A 20,468-nucleotide genomic window follows, 5' to 3' on the forward strand; every position below is an offset into this window, starting at 1 on the left:
GGACTTTGCAGCTAGCCCTGAAGATACCTGATAAACCAGGGACAGATGAAAGGGGAGGAGGTCCTCTCCTATCAGTGGACTTGGAAAAGGGCAAGGAGGAGATGAGGGGGGGAGGGTGGGACTGGAAGGGAATGAGAGAGGGGAATACAGCTGGGATACAAAGTTAATAAACTGTAATTAATATAAAAAATAAAAAACATGAATAAAAGAAAATTACAAACAAAATAATGCGCAAAATAAAAAAATGTGTTAAAAAAAAAAGAGAACAAACTCTAAGAATATAACGTGAAAACTAAATGATATCTGCTTAGAGCTTTTTCTTATCCCAGCACCTTTGGCTTTGTGCCCTTATATTTGCAGGCATCTGTTCCTTCACATTGCATTTTAGAGTTAGGTAATGGCTTTTATTAATTTACAAGTGCCCTTTTCTTCCCCCACTATGTTTAGTTATTTTAAATTGAGGGACTGGATGGAAGGATATGAACAAAGATTTTTTTTTGTATATGCAGGTTTGTATTAGGACTTATTTTCTTCCTTCTTTCCTTCCTTTATCTTTTCTTTCTGTCTCTCTCTTTTTTTTGGAAAGTTTCTGAATATGTAATATGCATAGACTAGCCTTTGTTTTTTGTATGAGAACTGTATAAACAGTAATTCTCTCCTAGAATGCTTGCTTAAATGTGTGGAGGGCTCTTTTGGGGCTCTCTTATTACACTCTTAAATGTGAAAACTTGATGTGTCTTTATTGAAAGCTTTTAGGGTGTCTGTGATCTAGCCTATTGGGCTTGGCAGCCTCCAAGTGACACTGTACATCCCTCACCCCTGTATGAAGTGTATGAAGGGGCTCCAGGTGTAGCTTTTTATTTGGGGCAAGGACACATGACATGCATCAGAAATAATTAGAGGTAATTGCTTCATAGCCTAACCATTTTCTCTTCCTATGACTGCTACAGTTTTACATGTGTACTCCGAAACAGACAACCTGACATCAGTTCTGATGGAAGCCAAGAGTGGTAAATGTTTCTTTCTGTGAGTAGCCTTGGTATGAAAGGATTGTTTCTTGATCTTCAATCCTATGGGAAGGTTTCCAGAAAGATGTCATCTGGCCTTAATCTGTTTCATTTTTTTTTTCTTTGAATGTAAAGAGACTGATTTCATCCTTGTTTTTACCTTCCCGATGGAGTTCCCAAGTTTGAGCCAAGAACAGAGTTGTTAAGCTTCCTCTTGCATGTACAGCAGAAAGATTTTTCAGTCCAATGATTTAATCTCTAAACAGAAGTAGCAAGAGTCACTATTCCCATCTCTGGCACTATGAAACTGGCAAGGCAGTATTGTAATCTATCTAGTTATGAGTATATGTGCAATGTAAACTGAAACAGAAAATTACTTGTCTTAGGCTTATTTCTGCAAAAAAAGTAGCCATTTTTGGAATTTGAGAATATCAAATAAAGGAAAATCTAAAAGTTGTTTATGTTAAGCTAAGTAAAGATTACTTTGGAGCACCATAATGGCAATACCAGTGCCAGTATTTTAACAGGACATAGTGTCAACATGATTTAAAAGTGGTGGAAGAGTCTGTTTTAGTTCACATAATATCCTAGCAGCAGTTCATGAACTATTGAGGGAGGTGGCTTCTCACCAGTGCATATAGTTTGGGGAAGAGAATGCGTCCTAGAATGTTTGTTTATTGGTTTTACACACACACACACACACACACACACACACACACACACACACACACACACAGAGAGAGAGAGAGAGAGAGAGAAACATTAAAAAACAAAAACCCACACAAGTACATATATATTATGTAGGCCTTTTTATATATTTTTATTTCATGAGATTTTTATACATCCATACAATGTATTTTGATCAATATATTATGTACCCTCTGCTCCTTCTCTTAACTCCTCCTCGACCCACCATAGCTTTTTTTATCTGAACCTATAGTAATACAATTTTATAATTTTGCCAGTGAAGATGTATTATAGTATTATAACTTTCAGCAGATGAGGAAGGATTATTTTATTCATTTGAGTTACAATATTTATTTGGATAAGAAAATGATTTTCTCTTTTTATGTTATCTAGCATTAATTTATGTATACTTTAAGGTAAATGCCCCAGAATGAAAGATCTAGAGTCACTATCAACCAGCAAAGCTCAAATGTGTACTGAAATGGAACTTTTCCTGGGCTTGTTTTGCTTATGGCTGTAAACATGAAGGTAATAACCATACAAAGAAATTACATACCATTAAAGGTTTTTAAACAGTCAAAAGCTGAGTCTTTTCACCTAGAAAATTACTTTAGGCTATGTTATTCCATGGGCAATCATCAAATTTGGATGTGATAACTTGTTATTAATAATGTGGAAGCTTTGCCTTTTGAGTATACCACTTTGGAGATTTTAATAAGTTGTATATATAGATCTGAGTTTAGATTTGGTAATTAGAATTTAATTTCTATGTTAAATAGAATTTTCTAAATAAAGGAAACAGTTACCAGTCATGTGTAATTTTTAAAAATTACACTGGAAAATTTAACATTCCAATAGATCCTCTATATCTTTTCTGTGAACATTTTAATGGTCAAGTTTATTGTCAAGAAATATGATTTAGCAAACTACAAAAGAACAGACCATAATTCAGGCTTTAAATAGTTCATTTTTTTCTGTCCCAGTTAATCAAAATTTTTGTGTTTTGAGGAGCAAATGGAGGAGAATAGCATTAAAATATACTGTAGTGAAAACTCCTGTCCTTGCTTCTTTAAATTTTAGTAATTCTTTAGATCTGTGAGTGCTGTCCTGGAATCTTCCATGTTCTGACCCTTTTTCCTACCCTGAATGAACCAGGCTGTTGTCAGAGGCACCAGTTCTGCTCTCTGCTTTCTGCTCTTGCTCTTTCTTGCCATCTTTTTTAGGTGTATGTGCTTCTTTTGTTGTTGATCTTTCCTTAGGAGTGTCATTTGAAGTCTGCAATAGCTTGAAATCCAATTCTTGGGTTTACGTTTTTTTGCATTAACCAATCAGGAATTTGGGTTGAGAAAGTATTTGAAAGCCAATTCGTAGAAAATTTCTAGACACCCCCACCTCCAACACACACACTGTAAGGTATATGTGTTGAGAATTGTTAGAGATATGATATTTTCACTTGACTCTAACAGTGACTGTATATTCTTTAAGTTTAAGATTCTCAAGATGCTTATTAGGCTATCTAACTTGAACAAGCTGGGTTGTTTTTGTTGTTGTTGTTGGTGGTGGTGATTTGTTTTTTGTTTGTTTGTATGTTTTGGTTTTCTTTTTTCTTGTCATCTTATCATCTAAAAAATTAAAAACAAACCCTGCTCACATACTAAGGAAGAACAAAATTTAAAAAGGCCATGCTTTTGTAAATGCCCCTGAAAGTGCTCTGCTTGTTCCTCTAGGTTTCTGCCTTCATTTACAACTGTGACAGTTTTCAGCAGATGGACGCATTTGACAGTATGGTTGTAATACTTCTCCCAAAATGTTTCCTAAGGGCAGCACAGCTGGTCTAATTTTATTAGGCTATATTTTCAACTGTGTAGAGTATACAGCCTACCTGTGTGCAATTAGATTCTTCACCCAGAAATAGAGTTTTAAAGTGTTTATTTTGTTGCTTTTTGGTATCAGATTTAAAGAAGTGGATCATAAACTATATAATACTTAGAAGAAATTTTGAAAAGTAATATATAACAGTATTTCCTATATTACAAAGAGCAATTAATCAATATATATTTAAATACTTTCCCTAAATAAATGTGAATGCATTGTGATTCTTTGTGTCTCCTGCTCTCCTAGTGTTGTCCACCCATTTTCACACTTGTCACACTTTTCTTCCTCACTGAAAATTCTTCATTGTTTTTTTTTCCCCATCAGTTTTGTCTCCATTTATGTTCAGCCGAGAAATCTGAGGACACTCTTAGAGTGCTTCATACACTGATAGAAATAAACGTTTTCTGGAATTTTCTCAGTAAAACACTTTTTATTGAGTTCAGGATTAATGTTAGAGAAAAATTACTACTAAGTATAAATGCCAGCTAGTTTATCTGGAGCAAGAAAACACTTGTTATCAGAACAAATATTTTGAAGTTTGAGATAACAAATTTAAAGTTACTAGATTTGAAAAAATTGAAAGTTAATTAAGTAACAGAAGAGTAGAAATGAAATGAAATTAGCACAGAACGAAGACCACAGATAAAATACAAATACTTTTCCAACCAGTCTTCAAATCTGCTAAGCACCACCAGATCAAGCAAAATATGTAAATATATTTTCAAATGTATTTTCATTGGCTTTGAAATGATGACAGTCATGTATAGTTGCCTATTCAGGGCTACATTCTGGAAAGTGTGATATTAGACAATTTCATGAACATGATAGAACAGTGACAAATTAAAAGTATAACACTCTATTTGTACGCCCTAATACTTTTCCTGTATGCATGAGGTTTACTGGCCAAGATATCATTATATGGCAGTAGTTTGCTATATCTTAATGTATTTATCATTTTGAAGTGTTTCTTTTGAAACATGAATTAAACACAAATGTTTATTATAGAAATTAAAGTTGATTTCTCCCATTTTCCAGATTGTTATTGAGTTCATTGTGTTTGAAAAGTATTTCTGGTTGGTTTTGAATATAATAGTTCCAGATTCTCTTCAATAAACTGAAAAAGAAAATTAACTGTTTATCTAAGGATTAGTCTATTAGAGAAGAACTTAAAATACAGAATTCAAAATGTAGATAAGAGCACATTTATTTATGCTTTATTTTTTAACACAGTGAACTGTATTTCTCATGATTTTCTTTGCAATTCAAACATAAGTTGCCATTGTCCTTAAGAAATGTGAAGTAAGAAAAGTCTATGATTGACTGTTCCTTAATATGAGGACTTTCTTACAGCTTTTTCCTATCAGTAGAATTTTTTTTCCTAACTTTTAGATTTTTTCCTATCTTATAGATTTTTTTCCTGTCTTGTAGATTTTTTTTTTCCTATCTTGTAGATTTTTTCCTATCTTGTAGATTTTTTTCCTATCTTTTTCTTATCTTGTAGATAGGTATTGGTGATAATGAGGGAGACAGTGTAGCAGAAATTTCAGTAGTGATAACCATAGAGAGGGCTTATGTAGAGAACTGGATCTTTGTGTGTGTTGTGTAGTTTGCTCAGTAAGTTCATAAAGGGTCTACTCTTGCAGGTGAAAAACCTGATGGACAAATGTTAGTTACATCATTTATATATAAAGTATTTATAACTGTTGGGGCCACATTAGTAACATATATAAACAGCACTGTGTATATTTTAAATAGTAACTCCTATTTTGATCACATTTAATTGGATTTGAAGTAAATATGCTATTTTCTTAGAAAGTGTTAATTTTATATTATGTGCTGTAATATTTAAATGTATTGATTTAATATCCTTATTATTTATCATTATTATATTTGAACCTGCAGAGATGCCTTAGTGATTAAGAGTGCCTACTGATTTTTCACTCTTAATACTTCCTGTATTTTCGGTGGTAGAGCCATTTATTAGATCACTTGGTAGCCTTCCCAGGAACTGTTACCAGTGTCCACATCAGGTGCCTCACAACTGCCTGGAACTTCAACAGCAGGGCCTCTAACATGTTCTTTTGGCTTCTGTGAGCATCTGCACTCACACATGTACCATCCCACACAAACACACAAATCCACATAATTGAAAAATAAAAATTAATATTACAAGCCACTTTACTCATCATTATTTATCATCATCATCAGTATTACCACTACTACTACTATTAGTATGTGCTTAAAATTTTGTATTGACTGTAGTTTTAAGATTTTACTAAATTGTTTTGTTATGTACTCCTCTGGCTTTTAAAATTTTTACATTTTAAAGCTTTTAAGTTACTTTTTTATATTTTGAAAATTCCATACATGCATACAATACATTTTGATGGAATCTACTCCCAGTCTGTCCTCTCTATATCCTTTCCTAACACCCCACTCTTTTTCTCCTCAACTAAGTGTGCTTATAAAAAAATGTGTCCACTTTTAATACTGCCTGTATTTGCAGGGGTAAAACCATCTTTCTATTGGAGCATTGGTAGACTTCAAGAGCTTACTTCCTGAAATTCCCTCCCCCACCAGTGAGAAAGTGGCCTTCAGCTGAGGTGGTACTTCATTTTCCCTCATCCGTGTTAGGATTTTGGCTGGTTGATGTATAGGCCCCAGAGTCACAACTACTCTAAGTTGTGTGTATACCAGCCCTGTCGTGTCCAGCTCATGCTCTCCTGCAGAAATCCACTCTGTCCGGCTTTCAGAATCATTCTGCTAACTTTTCTGCAGGGATCACTGAACCTGAGGCAAGGGGTTGTAAAATAGAAGTTCCATTTAGGTCTGAGGAATCCAAAGTCTCCTCGTCTCTTCATATTTACCGGTGTGGGTCTATATTAACCAAAATCTATTGCAAAGAGAAACTTCTCTGGTGAGGGTTATGTATGTATTAATCTATGAGTATAAAGATAAGAATTTAGTGGGCAGTTTAGCAAATATAGTGTTTAGCATAGTAACCATTTAGCACATATAGTATTAGGTTCTCTCCCTGGAGCCTAAGATGCAGCCATCCATAGTTTTTGTTCGTTTGTTGTTTGTTTGTTTGACCCAGTTAACAGTTCCAGATATGAGTTTGGTCTTGTAAAATGGGCTTTAAGAAAGGGAATTAGTATGATGTGGAAAGGATAGGAGCTCCACAAGGACCAAATATATCTGGGCACAGGGTCTTTTCTGAGACTGACACTCAACCAAGGACCATGTATGGATATAGCCTAGAACCTCTGCTTGGATGTAGCCTGTGGTAGCTCAGTAACCAATTGGTTTCCCTTAGAAAGGGGAACAAGGACTATTTCTGACAGGAACTCAATGGCTGGCCCTTTGACCTCCCCATCCCCCAAGGGAGGAGCAGTCCTGCTAGACCACAGAGGAGAGCTTCGCAGCCAGTCCTGAAGATACCTGATAAAATAGGATCAGATGAAAGGGGAGGAGGTCCTCCCCTATCAGTGGACTTGGAAAGCGGCAGGGAGGAGATGAGGAAGGGAGGGTGGGATTGGGAGGGAATGAGGGAACGGGATACAGCTGGGATACAAAGTTAACAAAATGTAACTAATAAGAAAAAAAAATGGGCTTTAAATCCAACCAGAAAGTTTTTGGTTATTCCTGTAATGTGCATGCCATTATTACAAGAATAGGTATATCTTGTTAGGACAGTCCTTATTGTAACTTGCAGGATTCAAAGCTGGATAAGATTGTTGAATACTTTTCTTCCCAATTAGCATTTATAGAACCTTTCTATACTATGAAAGCTAACCAGTAGTGATGAATCTTCCAAGTGATCAGAAGCTTCATTTCTCAATGTCCGGAGAGTCAATTACCTGGAAATTTCAACAGTATTGTCTTCCCTCAAGTTCTGAAGAATAACCAGGAACAAGGACAATAGTGTGTAATGTTGTGGAAAGGTCAGTGGGCCCCACTAATGAACAATTCAAAAAGACGTAACCAATACTTCACTCTCTACACTATCCTCTCAAACCTCAATTATACAATATTAATCCCACCTTCCTAAAAGCATGGAATGTCTTTTTATCTTCTGATATTTTTTTCAATGTCTTAAAATTTTCATTGACCAAAATTTTTATTTCTTTTGTTATGTTTATTTAACAATATTTTATTTGAGTATGGGGGTAGGGAAGATACTATATATAGGATTATTTCCCTGACTTCTTGGTAAGTCTATTGTTATATAAAGACTATTGTTTTTTGCATACTAATTTTTATCCTTTCTTTTGGAATGTGTTTATCAAATATGACTTTTCTGGTAGGGTCCTTAAGGTCTATTATGTATAGAATCAAATCGTATGCCTTTAAGGAAATTGACTTCTTCCTTTCCTGAAAACATCATTCTTATCTTCTTTTTTCTTATTGCTGTAGCTAAGACTTGAAGCATTGTGTTGAACGAAGAGTAGAAAGAATGGTTATCTTTGTCTTGTTACTGATTTTACATGAAGTGCTTTAAGTTCTTTCTCCATTTCTGATGATGCCAACCATGTACTTGTTTTATAGTGTCTTTATTATGTTAAGATATGTGCTTGTGTCCCTGGAGTTTCCAGAACTTTAACCATGACTGTTGATTTTGACAAAGGCCTTTTCTGTATCTAAAGAGATGATCTTGTGGTTTATGTCCTTGTGTCTATTTATATATTAGATTATAGTTACTGATATATATATATATATATATATATATATATGGATAACCATGACTGAATCTCTGAGATAAAGCTGACTTGATCATAGTGCATCTTTTGGATGTGTTTATAAATTCAGTTTGTAAATATTTTCTTGAGAATTTTTGCATGGTGTTCAGTAGAGAACTTGGCCTATAATTTTCATTGTTGTTAGAACTTTGGCCTTGGTATCAAGGTGATGCTGCCTTTGTAAAAGAATGGAAGTATTCCAGCCAGTATCTGTTTTACAGAGTAATTTAAAGAATGGTTTCCTTAGTTCTTCTTTGAAGGTCCAATAGAATTCTGTACTGAAGCCATCTGGCCCTAGGAGCTTTTTAATTAATGCTCTATCTTCTTGGTTTTTATATGTCTGTGTAATGGATAGTTTTATGTCATCTTGACACAAGCTGAAGTCATCTGAGAAAAGAAAACCTCAATTAAGAAAATGTCTGCATAAAATCAGACTGTAGGCAAGCCTGTAGGGGATTTTCTTAATTAGTGATTGATGGAGGAGGACCCAGACCATTGTTTGAGAGGCCATTTCTGGTCTGTTGATACCATGTTGTATAAGAAAGCAGGCTGAGGAAGCCAAGAGCAGCAAGTCAGTAAGCAATACCCTTCCATGGCCTCAGTATCAACTCCTCCCTCCAGGTTACTGCTCTGTTTGAGTATCTGTTCTGACTTCCTTCCATGATGAAAGTGTAAGCCAAATAAACCCTTTCCTACCTAACTTGCTTTTTGGTCATAGTGTTTCATTGCAGCAATTGAAACCCTAACTGGGAGAGCCTGTTTAGTTTACTTCATCTTGGTTTGATTTTGTAGGACATATAAAGCTAGAAATTCATCCATTTCCTTTCCATTTTACAGATTAGTAAAAGGTAAAATTTTAAAGTGTGTCTTTAACCATTCTCTGAATTTGCTAAGGGTCTCCTATAATGTCTTCCTTTTCAACTATACTTTTATTAATTTGGGTCCTCTCCTGTTTCTCTTAATTTGGTTTTGTGATCTTGTTAATTTTTCAAAGAACAAAATCTTAATTTGACTCTTTAATTGCTCCCCCCCCCCATTACTTTCATCCTTAATTTTGATCACCTTTTCCAATATACTAATTTGGGAAATTATTTATTCTTGTTTTCCTAAGGCCTTCAGGTATATCATTGAATTATGAATTTGTGATCTCACAAGCTTTTTTTATTTTTTGTGTGTGTGTGTGTGTGTGTGTAGACACATAAACCTTCCTTTATGACTGCCTTCATCATATTCCGTAGATTTGGTATGCTCTGTTTTTGTTTTTCATTGAATTCTAAGAATTTTTACACTTCCTTCTTGAATTCTTCATTGGCTCAGCTATCAGTCACTACTATGTTATTTAGTTTCCCTGAGTTTGTTTACTTTTTTTGTAGTTCATATTGTTGTTGATATTCAACTTTATTTCCTTGTAGTCGGATAGAACACAGGATGAGTTTTTTATATAAATATATTAAAAATATTTTTATATTTATTGAGATTTGCTTTGAATCCTAATATTAAATTGGAGAAAGTTCCATTGGTTTCTGAGAAGAAACTATATTCTTTGGTGTTTGGATGGAATGTTCTGTGTATTTCTGTTAGATCCACTTGCTTTCTGATACCATTTAGTTCAGGGCTTCAGATGGCCTTTCTATCCGTGAGAGTAGAGAATTAAAGTCACAATTACTGTGGATGTTTGGTGTTATTTTTGTTTTTTGATCTAGTATTATGTCTTTATGAAGATGAATATGCTGTGTTTGTTGTGTTTTGAAATGCAATATCCTTTTGGCAGATTTTTCCTTTAATGAGTATGAAATGCCCTTTCTTACTGCACTAGTTTTGGTTTAAAGTCTGTTTTATAAGAATAGCTAGTCCTTTTTCTTTTCCTTCTTTCCACTTTTTGTTTGTTTGTTTATTACAATTTATTCACTTGGTATCCAGGCTGTAGGCCCCTCTCTCCTGTCTTTCCAGTTGCAGCCACCCTCTCCTTTCTCCCCCTATTCTCCTTCCCTAGTCCACTGATAGGGACCTCCCCTACTGTCTAGTCCTAGCCTACAGGTGTCATCAAGACTGGCTGCTTCATCTTCCTCTGTGGCCTAGCAAGGCTGCACCTCCCAAGGGTAGGAGATCAAAGAGCTGGCCACTGTGTTCATGTCAGAGACAGCCCCTGCTTCCCTTATTAGGGAACACACTTGGAACTAGAGTGAGGTAACTGAGAAGCAAAGAGTCTAGTCCTAGCCTACAGGTGTCATCAAGACTGGCTGCTTCATCTCCCTCTGTGGCCTAGCAAGGCTGCACCTCCTAAGGGTAGGAGATCAAAGAGCTGGCCACTGTGTTCATGTCAGAGACAGCCCCTGCTTCCCTTATTAGGGAACACACTTGGAACTAGAGTGAGGTAACTGAGAAGCAAAGAGTCTAGTCCTAGCCTACAGGTGTCATCAAGACTGGCTGCTTCATCTCCCTCTGTGGCCTAGCAAGGCTGCACCTCCTAAGGGTAGGAGATCAAAGAGCTGGCCACTGTGTTCATGTCAGAGACAGCCCCTGCTTCCCTTACTAGGGAACACACTTGGAACTAGAGTGAGGTAACTGAGAAGCAAAGAGACACATATGGTATATACTCACTTAGAAGTGGAGATTAGCCATATAATATAGGATAAACTTACTAAAATTTATAGTCCTAAAGAAACTAAACAACAAGGAGGCCCCTAGGGAAAAAGCTCAAACCTCACTCAGAAGGGCAAACAGGATAGACATCAGAAGTATGAAAAGACAAGGAACAGGACAGGACCTTCCACAGGGGGCCTTTGAAAGACTCTAGCCAAACTTTGGGAAGGTGCAGGAAACCTGATGGAAGAAGAAGGAGAGAGAAAGACCTGGATGAGACAGGAACTCCAAAAGGAGACCAATGGAGCCAAAAAAAAAACAAAAACAAAAACAAAAAACCTGGGACCATGTATGGAGAGGACCTAGACCCCCTACTCAGAGGTAATGAGTCCTTTTATCTTTCTTACCCATTTGCATGGAATGCCTTTTTATCATTTTTCCTACTGTTGTCTACTACTCATGGTAACATGTTTATTGGAGGCAGCAAACTAATGGATCCTGTTTTGTTTCTATTTATTTTTTCATTTAAATATGAGATGTTACTGTGTGCCTTTTATGGGGGACATTAGTTTATTATTATTAAGAGTTGTTATTGGATGCTGTGTATTCCTGTTATTTTGCTTTTTATGTTTTTTCTATATTTTAATTAATTGCCATGACATTATTTATGTTTATTTATTTGACCTCTTGGGCATATTTATCCTTCTCGTCAGCCTGAAATACTCCTTCCTGTATTCCCTATGAAGCTGGGAAATTAGAAAAAAATATAAATTAATTCAGTTAAGTGACAAATATACTGGCATTCCGCCTGAAAACAAAATTATAGCATTTGGTTTCATAAAATCCAAAAAAACATGCATTTTTATAAATCATTAGGTGTAATTTTGTATTTGAAAATAGATTTTTAATAGAATATATTCTTATTATGGTTAACCCTTCCAAAGTCTTTCAGCCCACCTCCTCAGCCACCCAAATCCATATCCCTTCTTATTCTCTCTCATTAGAAAACAAACAACAAATAAATAATAATAATAGTAAACAATAAATGGAATAGGAAAAAAACAAAAAAATTAAACAGAAAAAAAGTCAGAGAACCAATAAAATGTAACAAGAAAAACATACACACATGGAGACACATACATAAATCCCTTAAAAACACAAAACTGTAAACCCTAATATAAAACAAAAGACATTTAGGTTAAGAAAAAAATTAAATAATAAAGAGAAAACCTGAAAAATACCATTGATTTTGTTTTGTGTTGGCCATTTACCACTGGGAATAGACCTAGGGCATAAAGAGTGGTTTCTATACCCTCTGAGGCTAGGTTAACATTTTAAAGGTTGTTGAGAATGTTTTTCCTAAGGATTACATTTTTCACTATTTAATCTTTAAAAAATGATGGTTTTACGTGATAGACATCGGAAGCAGGAGAACACAGGGAACAGGACCGGAGCCTACCACAGACAGCCTCTGAAAGACTCTATTGATCGAGGTATGGAAACAGAAGCTGAGACTCAAGCCAAACTTTGGGCAGAGTGCAGGGAATCTTATGAAAGAAGTGGGAGATAGTAAGACCTAGAGGGGACAGGAGCTCCACGAGGAGACCAACAGAGCCCAAAATTGACTCTGCTTTTCATGTGGCCCATTATATTGGGGAGGCTGTCAACTGTGGCATTTATTTGCCTAAGTGAATTTTCATTTCCAGTATTATTTAAGTTTTACTTTTCTTCAGCAGTTCTCTTTATTGAATTCTATTTTCATATTATGGATTGACTTCTACAGTTCATTTAGTGCTTTGTTTTTACTCTCTTGGAGTATATTCATATCTTTTTAAATTTATTTATTTTCATTAATTACAGTTTATTCACTTTGTATACCAGATGTAACCCCCTCCCTCATTCCCTTCCAATCCTACCCTCTCTACCTCATCTCCTACCATGCCCCTTCCCAAGTCCACTGATAGGGGAAGTCGTCTTCCCCTGACCCTAGCCTATCAGGTCTTATCAGATCTGGCTGCATTGTCTTCCTCTGTGGTCTTGTAAGGCTGCTCCCCCATCAGGGGGAGGTGATCAAAGAGCTAGCCACTGAATTCATGTCAGAGACAGTCCCTGTTCTCATTACTATGGAACCCACTTGGACACTGAGCTGCCATGGGCTATATCTGTGCAACGGTTCTAGGTAATCTCCATGCATGGTCCATGGTTGGAGTATCAGTCTCAGAAAAGACCTCCTTGACCCAGCTTTTTTTGTTCTGTTGCTCTCCTTGTAGAGCTCCTTTCCCCTCCAGGTCTTTCTGTCACCCCCTTGTTTCATAAGATTTCCTGTCCTCTGCTCAAAGTTTGGCTATGATTCTCAGCATCTGCTTTGATACCTAGCTGGGTAGAGTCTTTCAGAAGCCCTTTGTGGTAGGCTCCTGTCCTGTTCCCTGTTTTCTCCCTCTTCTGATGTCCATCCCATTTGCCTTTCTGAGTGAGGATTGATCATCTTACCCAGGGTCTTTCTTCTTCCTTAGCTTCTTTATGTGTACAGGTTTTAGTATGTGTATTCTATATTCATATCTTTGCATTGTTTCATTACAATTACATTTTTTATTTTATTATTATTATTTTTTTTATCAGTTACATTTTATTAACTCTGTATCCCACCCTTGTCCCGATCCCTCATTCCCTCCCAGTCCCTCCCTCCCTCCCTCATCTCCACCGTGCCCCTTTCCAAGTCCACTGATAGGGGGGACCTCCTCTCCATTCATCTGATCCTGTTTTATCTGGTATCTTCAGGACTGGCTGCAAAGCCCTCCTCTGTGGCCTAACAGGACTGCTCCTCCCTTCGGGGGTGGGGAGACCAAAGAGCCAGTCATTGAGTTCCTGTTAGAAATAGTCCTTGTTCCCCTCACTTTGGGAAACCAATTGGTTACTGAGCTACCACAGGCTACATCTGAGTGGAGGTTCTAGGTTATATCCATACATGGTCCTTGGTTGAATGTCAGTCTCAGAAAAGACCCTGTGCGCAGATATATTTGGTCCTTGTGGAGCTCCTATCCTTTCCCCAACAGACTAACTCCCCTTCTTTCTTATGATTTCCTGTACTCTGCTAAAGGTTTGGTCATGAGTCTTTGCTTTGAAAACACTGCTAGTTAGAGTCTTTCAGATGCGCTCAGTAGACTCCTGTCATACGTTCAATGCACATCCCATCTGTCTTTCTAAACGAGGATTGATCATCTTACCCCATGAATGCTCATCCTCATTAGCCATCAGGGAAATGCAAATCACAACGACCCTGAGATATCACCTTACACCCATCAGAATGGCCAAGATGAAAAACTCAAGCAATAACACATGCTGGAGAGGTTGTGGAGAAAGGGGAACCCTCCTCCACTGCTGGTGGGAATGTAAACTGGTACAACCACTCTGGAAAGCTATCTGGCGCTTTCTAAGACAATTAGGAATAGTGCTTCCGCAAGACCCAGCTATACCACTGCTAGGTATATACCCAAAGTTCGTTCAAGTACACAAAAGGGATACTTGCTCAACCATGTTTATAGCAGCTTTATTTGTAATAGCCAGAACCTGGAAACAACCCAGATGTCCATCAACGGAGGAATGGGTACAGAAATTGTGGTATTTTTACATAATGGAATACTACTCAGCAATCAAAAAGGAGGGAATCATGAAATTTGCAGGCAAATGGTGGGATCTAGAAAAGATCATTCTGAGTGAAATATACCAGAAGGAGAAAGACAAACACGGGATATACTCACTTATATAGACCTATAAGATATGATAAACATAATGAAATCTATACAATTACATTTTTATAATTATTTTCTGTATGATCCTACAGGTCTTTCTAGTCTGGGTTTATTACTATTGTATTAGCAATTTTGTTGGAGAGATGTTGTCTTGTTTTTTCTTGTTTTGTTTTTGCACTGGGTTTTGTCTGTCTGAAGTAGTGTGTGTGTGTATGTGTGTGTGTGTGTATGTGTGTGTGATTCTGTTTTTCTCAATTTGTCTTTTTTTCTTTTAGTGTAGGCAAGATTAAGTTGAAAGATTGTTGAGACCTTGTTTTCTTTTGTGGATGTAGAATGTCAGCATCATTGGCTGACATCTATGGTATTTTTTAGAGAGTACTCCACTGTGTGTGGGAACAGACACCATGACAGGATCAGCACACCCTTTTGTGGACCTTTCCTGTCTTGTCTGCTGGGGTGGCTCTCTGAGTTTGATTGTAAGCCTGCAGTTGAGGGCACGAGATCTCAGGAAGCTACGTGCAGAGGGGTTAGGTGGGGTTGGGAGTGAAGACAGGCCCTACCTGAGAACAGTGAGATGCAAGATCCTGGAAAAAAGGGCAGCCTACCAGCTGATAAGGAGAGGACCTAGTCTGAAGTTTGAGAATATAAGATCATAGAGGAGCCAAACATTCTGCCAGTACCTGAGGTTAGATACCAGAGGAGCGTTGACATTTTAATATGTAACATTGCCTACCCTAAAGCTCAGAGAAGCAGAGGAGATAGTTGCATAAGTGGTGGTTTAGAGAAGATTGTAGCAGATACAAATGGGAGGAAGAGAGGTCCTAAATTGAACTGGCACTATGGTGTAGGTAGGAGGAGGACTACTTGGTAGGGTGATGAAGAGGAGTCTTGAGGGAATCAGGTGAGTCTATAGGATGAGGAAGTACTTTTTATATTTTTAAGAGGAATTTTCTTAAAATTCCTCTGACATGACTGTGGAAGAATATATAATCAGTTATGTAATTGATGTACTTTTACTGTCCAAATCATATATTCATTTTTCTCTCTGCCACACATTTCTCCCTGTTTTCCAGGTGCACCATGTTCTCTCTTCTGTTACTCATGCAAATGCCTCATCATCACTCTAGGATTTCTAGACAAATGCCTGCCTATGCTGTCCTTAGGAGCTTGTGTTTTCATATTGTCCTTCTGTCACATTGCTACACCAGTTGAGGATTAAAATATATATTAATAAATGAGAGAATGTGGTGAGTTAAACTCATTAGTTATGATTTCCATGAATTATTCCAGCAGTTTGATTCCATGCAGTATTGTTTATTCCGTACCACAGTGGCATAACTAATGCTAGATTTAAATAACTACTATTTTCCACTTTCACTCTTGTCTGTCTGGTTTTTATCTGTCTTGGCCTCCGGAATTTTTAGACTTTGTATATGAAAGCCAGGAAATGAAAGGATATCTATGAAAACACGTAGAGAAAAGTGGCCAAGTATGGAGGTGAGAATATTCTAGGACAGGAACAAATACAATAGACAAAATCAGCCAGTTAATCAAAGAATGGTTGGCAGAGGATATAGTGTTGATTCCAGAGAGAAGTGTTGTCAAATGTTCCAAGGCTAACACTTGTAGATGGTCTGTTTTGGTGATAAACAACTCAGCTACCAAGATATCAAAAGGCTGACATGATTTTCTGTGACTCCAGTAGTTACTGTGGTTTTGTTTGTTTGCTTGCTTACTTGTTTGTTTTGTCTTTTGAGACTGAGAAGTGATGAGTCTGCATCTCCCAGCAAAGCCAAGAGTTGCAGGACTCTTACTGACTCCAGCAACTCCTCATTTTGTCTCTTACTATCCACACTGTGTCCTCCATGCAGTGCAATTCCTGATACTCAGTGGCAACTCTACTGATTCTAATGATTTAAGATAAATTTACGTTTTGTGATAATACTGACATCGTAAGTTAGGTAGGTGTGTGATACATTTTAGAAGCATTTCTGCCAGTGCATATAATTTAAATGGGATTCTAGCAGCATACTTTACAGTTTTTAACAGTTTTATTGTATAGTAACATTAAAGTTGTTATGTCTACTAGTGTTTTGTTCTTTATACATGTGTCAGTGTGTATATGCCACATGTGTGGATGTCCACAGAGGCCAGCAGAGTGTGCCAGATCCCCTGACAATGGAGTTCAAGTGATTGTGACCTGCAAGACATGAGTGCTGGAAATGAAACTTATCTTCTATAAGGACAGGAGGCATTCTTCACTGCTGAGCATTCCTTCAGCCGTGGTTGCTTTCATTTGTGAGGTATAGCCTTGCCTTTCTGTCTATATTGGCCTGACCTTACCTATAAACCTGGCTGGCTACACTTAATCCACCATTCATGGATTCTACTGGACATATATTTACTTTTTCTAAAGAAAATAATAGTTAATATTGCTGTTTATATATAGTAAAATAAAGTTGTTACTACAGTTTTGTTTTAATCGCCATATATTTTTCTTATGTCTGTTACACATTCATAGAAGAAAGGCTTGAAATAAAACAAGACTGCATCCGAGTTCCTCTCCTGTTCCTTATGCCTTTAATTTGTGGCTACATACTTGAGCTCATAAATATAGAACTGTTAGAACCTGTCACAAGAAACTGTATGTAGTGATATTATATATAAACTATCAAATACAGACCAGACCTGATATGCTGTTCTGGTGCAACATAAAGCAGCATGTACTCATGAAATTATATAGGTGTTTCGTTGTTGTCCTTTACATCATACAGCAGTGTTTGAAGTTTTTTTAAATTTTGTTTCAAAGAAGAAAAATTTCAGTTCATGAAAAAATTATAAGGTAATTGTAATTAAAATTATTTACCACACCTTTTAAAAATTATCAGTTCATTATTGCATATGTTTTCTGCATGTAATGAATTTGATGTTGACCATAGAATGGTCAACTGAGTGTTTTGGTTTTTTTTAAATAATATTTTTTTTATTTTTAAATAATTTTATACATTCACTTGTATCCCAGCTGTAGTCTTCTCCCTCTTTCCCTCCCAATCCTCCCCTCCCTCCCTCATCTCCTCCCTGCCCCCTGTCCACTGAGAGGTGGGTGTCCTCCTCTCCTTCTGTCTGGCCCTACCCTATCAGGTGTCTTCAGGATGGTTGCAATGTCCTTTTCTGTGGCCTAGCAAGGCTGCTCCTCCCTCAGGGGGGAGGGGAAGCTCATGAGTTCACGTCAGAGACAATTGAGTGTTTTGTTTTGTTTTGTTTTTTTAAATAGAATGTTAGAATGTTTGTTTTTAAAGAAGAAATACATATCCCAATATGATGTTCTATTTTTTCACATCTTTTTCTGTGATTACAGAATAAAGGTGGGAAGCTGCTAAGTGGGGAACTGGAGAATACTTGCTGTCTACTGGCCACATTTGTCTTTATTTTTGGGTGGCAAACAAAATGCTGTACGGTCAATTTTAGTTATCCCTCTAAGGGTGGTGGCTTAAAAACAGGTACCTTTTAGCAAGTGCTTTAGCCAGAAGCATTTTCAGAGAAGTAAACTCCCTGAGGAGTTATAGCATGTTCAGAGAAAGCAACAAATCATGTGTAGTAATGACATGAGAGTGCAGACACACATTTGAGCAAGATCTGGAGTAAAATTTGATCTGGAGCAAGATTTGTGTTGAAATGTGAACCTTGCTTCTGCCACTTATCAGCTGCATAAAACCTAGCAGTTTATTTTATCTTTTCTTTAAAAAAAAAAAGTGTAGCGGCTATAAAGTGCCTACCCCATGAAGTTAGTACCCGCACAGAGAGCAAGCTCAGCTGTACCTGGTCCACTGAGTGTAGTGTAACTGCTACTTACTATATTTTCGTAGTTTTTTAAGTACCATGTACTGAGAAAATTAGTTTAGCTTTGTTAGTTGTAATTCAGTGCCACAGACTGCAAAATTATATAAACAAATTTATTAACAATTGTGGAGGCTGGCATATCAAAAGTCAAGAATCCCCAAGTCCAAAGAGCCTTCCTCTGGTGTGGATTTTCAGAGTACTAAAATGATACAGGACATGAGAAAGTGGGGCAAAGCACAGAGACCCTTCTCAGAATCACCAGTTAGTCTATGAAATCCATTTGCACATGGGTGAGACTGGAGTCCTGGATTAATCACCTTTTAAGGTCATTCTTGATTTCATACCTTGTTCCTCACGCTGCTGATTAAGTTTCAAAGTAAGTTTTGGTAGAAGCATTGAAACCAGAGGACGTTGCTGGTAAAATATACTTATATAGACACTGAGAAAGAAAATATGTGAAACAAATGTGCTGTTGACACAATGGACTCTGGTAATATTACCAGATGGATATATGTATAGCTTTTGAAATTATAAAACTTTTAAAGTGCAATATTCAATTGTTCCTTTATATAATACTGTTTATATTTAATTGATTTTCTAAGTAACCAGTTAAAATAGTGATACAGTAGTTTCCTCTTACCAACGCAAGATATTAATTGGTTTGTTAAGTTCTGTGCAGTATAACAAACTATTATGTATTTTAAATATATATTTATAGGATATTTATGTATTTCTATATTTATATGGATATTATATATAAATAGAACATACATGTTACATGTAATATGCTTTTTACTATACAAACATATTTATGTTTAATTTATAAGCTAGGCATAGTAAGAGATCACCAAAATAACTAATGAAACAGAATAATTATAATATATAACACAATATATATGAAAATGGTCGTTCATGTACTTCATTCTACTGTGTTCACACATGTTGTGCCAAGGGTAGGATAAGGTGCCCTGTGATGAGGTGAAGTGAAGAACACATATGTTGTAATGTAGGCCTACTTTATAGTGAACTTTCTTGAGTTGAAATACTGGACAGCCTGAAAAGAGATGGCTGCTGCATGACCAGCAGGTAGACACTGCACAGGGTGGATATGTAGGACAAAAGGGTGATTCACACACTTGGAGGGGCTGAGTTTTTGTCACTCTGCCTAGAAAGGCAGACATTTTAAAACTTAATCAGCTGTTTATTTCTAGTACTTCTGTTTTTGCATCATGACTGTGTATAGTCTGGAACATTTAAAAACAAAACTATAGATTTCAGAATAACCAGTATCTTATTATATTTTTAGGTGAAGAATGGAAACTTTCAAAATAAAATAATATGTAGGAATTTTAGTTTACATTTATCTCCTGCTTGGGGAAAAATTATAGCTTCTGATATTTTAAAAATTTTCAACAAAATCTTTTTGATCTGTAGCATTCTGTTAATTATGAATACATTTCACATATTGGTAATGTGCTAATAACATTTTGTGGTTACATTCTTAAGACTCTGTAGATCCTGAGATGTTTCCTAGTGTCATGGCATGTTCAGATCATTTCTAAAGCTATCAGCACCAGGTCTAGGATCTCTAAAACTTATCTGGTGGTGATCTTCTACACTGCTTACTCATCATCCCACTTTGCCTCTCTGTTCCATTTTCTCTCCTATAAAATATGAGTTACCAGAAGTGAAGTTCATTTTTAAAATATTTAGAACAGAGTTCATAGTAAACACGATATATTTACTATTTTATTTTTTCTTTCACATTTTTAAAACTTCTAATTAGTTTCATTAATTAATGTTATTAGTAAAACTGAGGATTCTGTTCTTTGGTCTTATAAACGTAGCTTCTCTGACACTTGTTTTGCTTATTTGTGAAGTATTTTTTGATTATACCTGCTTTATAAAACGTGTGAGCTGAAATGAAGTGTGTGCAGAAAGCAGTCAGCATATTCTAAAGCAGTGGAAGATGCTTCTCCTGTCCTTGC

General features: G+C 36.4%; 1 protein-coding gene across 7 annotated transcripts in view; it reads left to right on the plus strand.

Moving 5' to 3' along the window:
* Positions 1–20,468, plus strand: part of Nova1 (NOVA alternative splicing regulator 1) — a 129,829-nt gene that overhangs the window by 25,980 nt on the left and 83,381 nt on the right. The window lies entirely within an intron of this gene.

The sequence above is a fragment of the Meriones unguiculatus genome, chromosome 15 (assembly GCF_030254825.1).
Source record: "Meriones unguiculatus strain TT.TT164.6M chromosome 15, Bangor_MerUng_6.1, whole genome shotgun sequence".
NCBI classification, from domain to species: Eukaryota; Metazoa; Chordata; class Mammalia; order Rodentia; family Muridae; genus Meriones; species Meriones unguiculatus.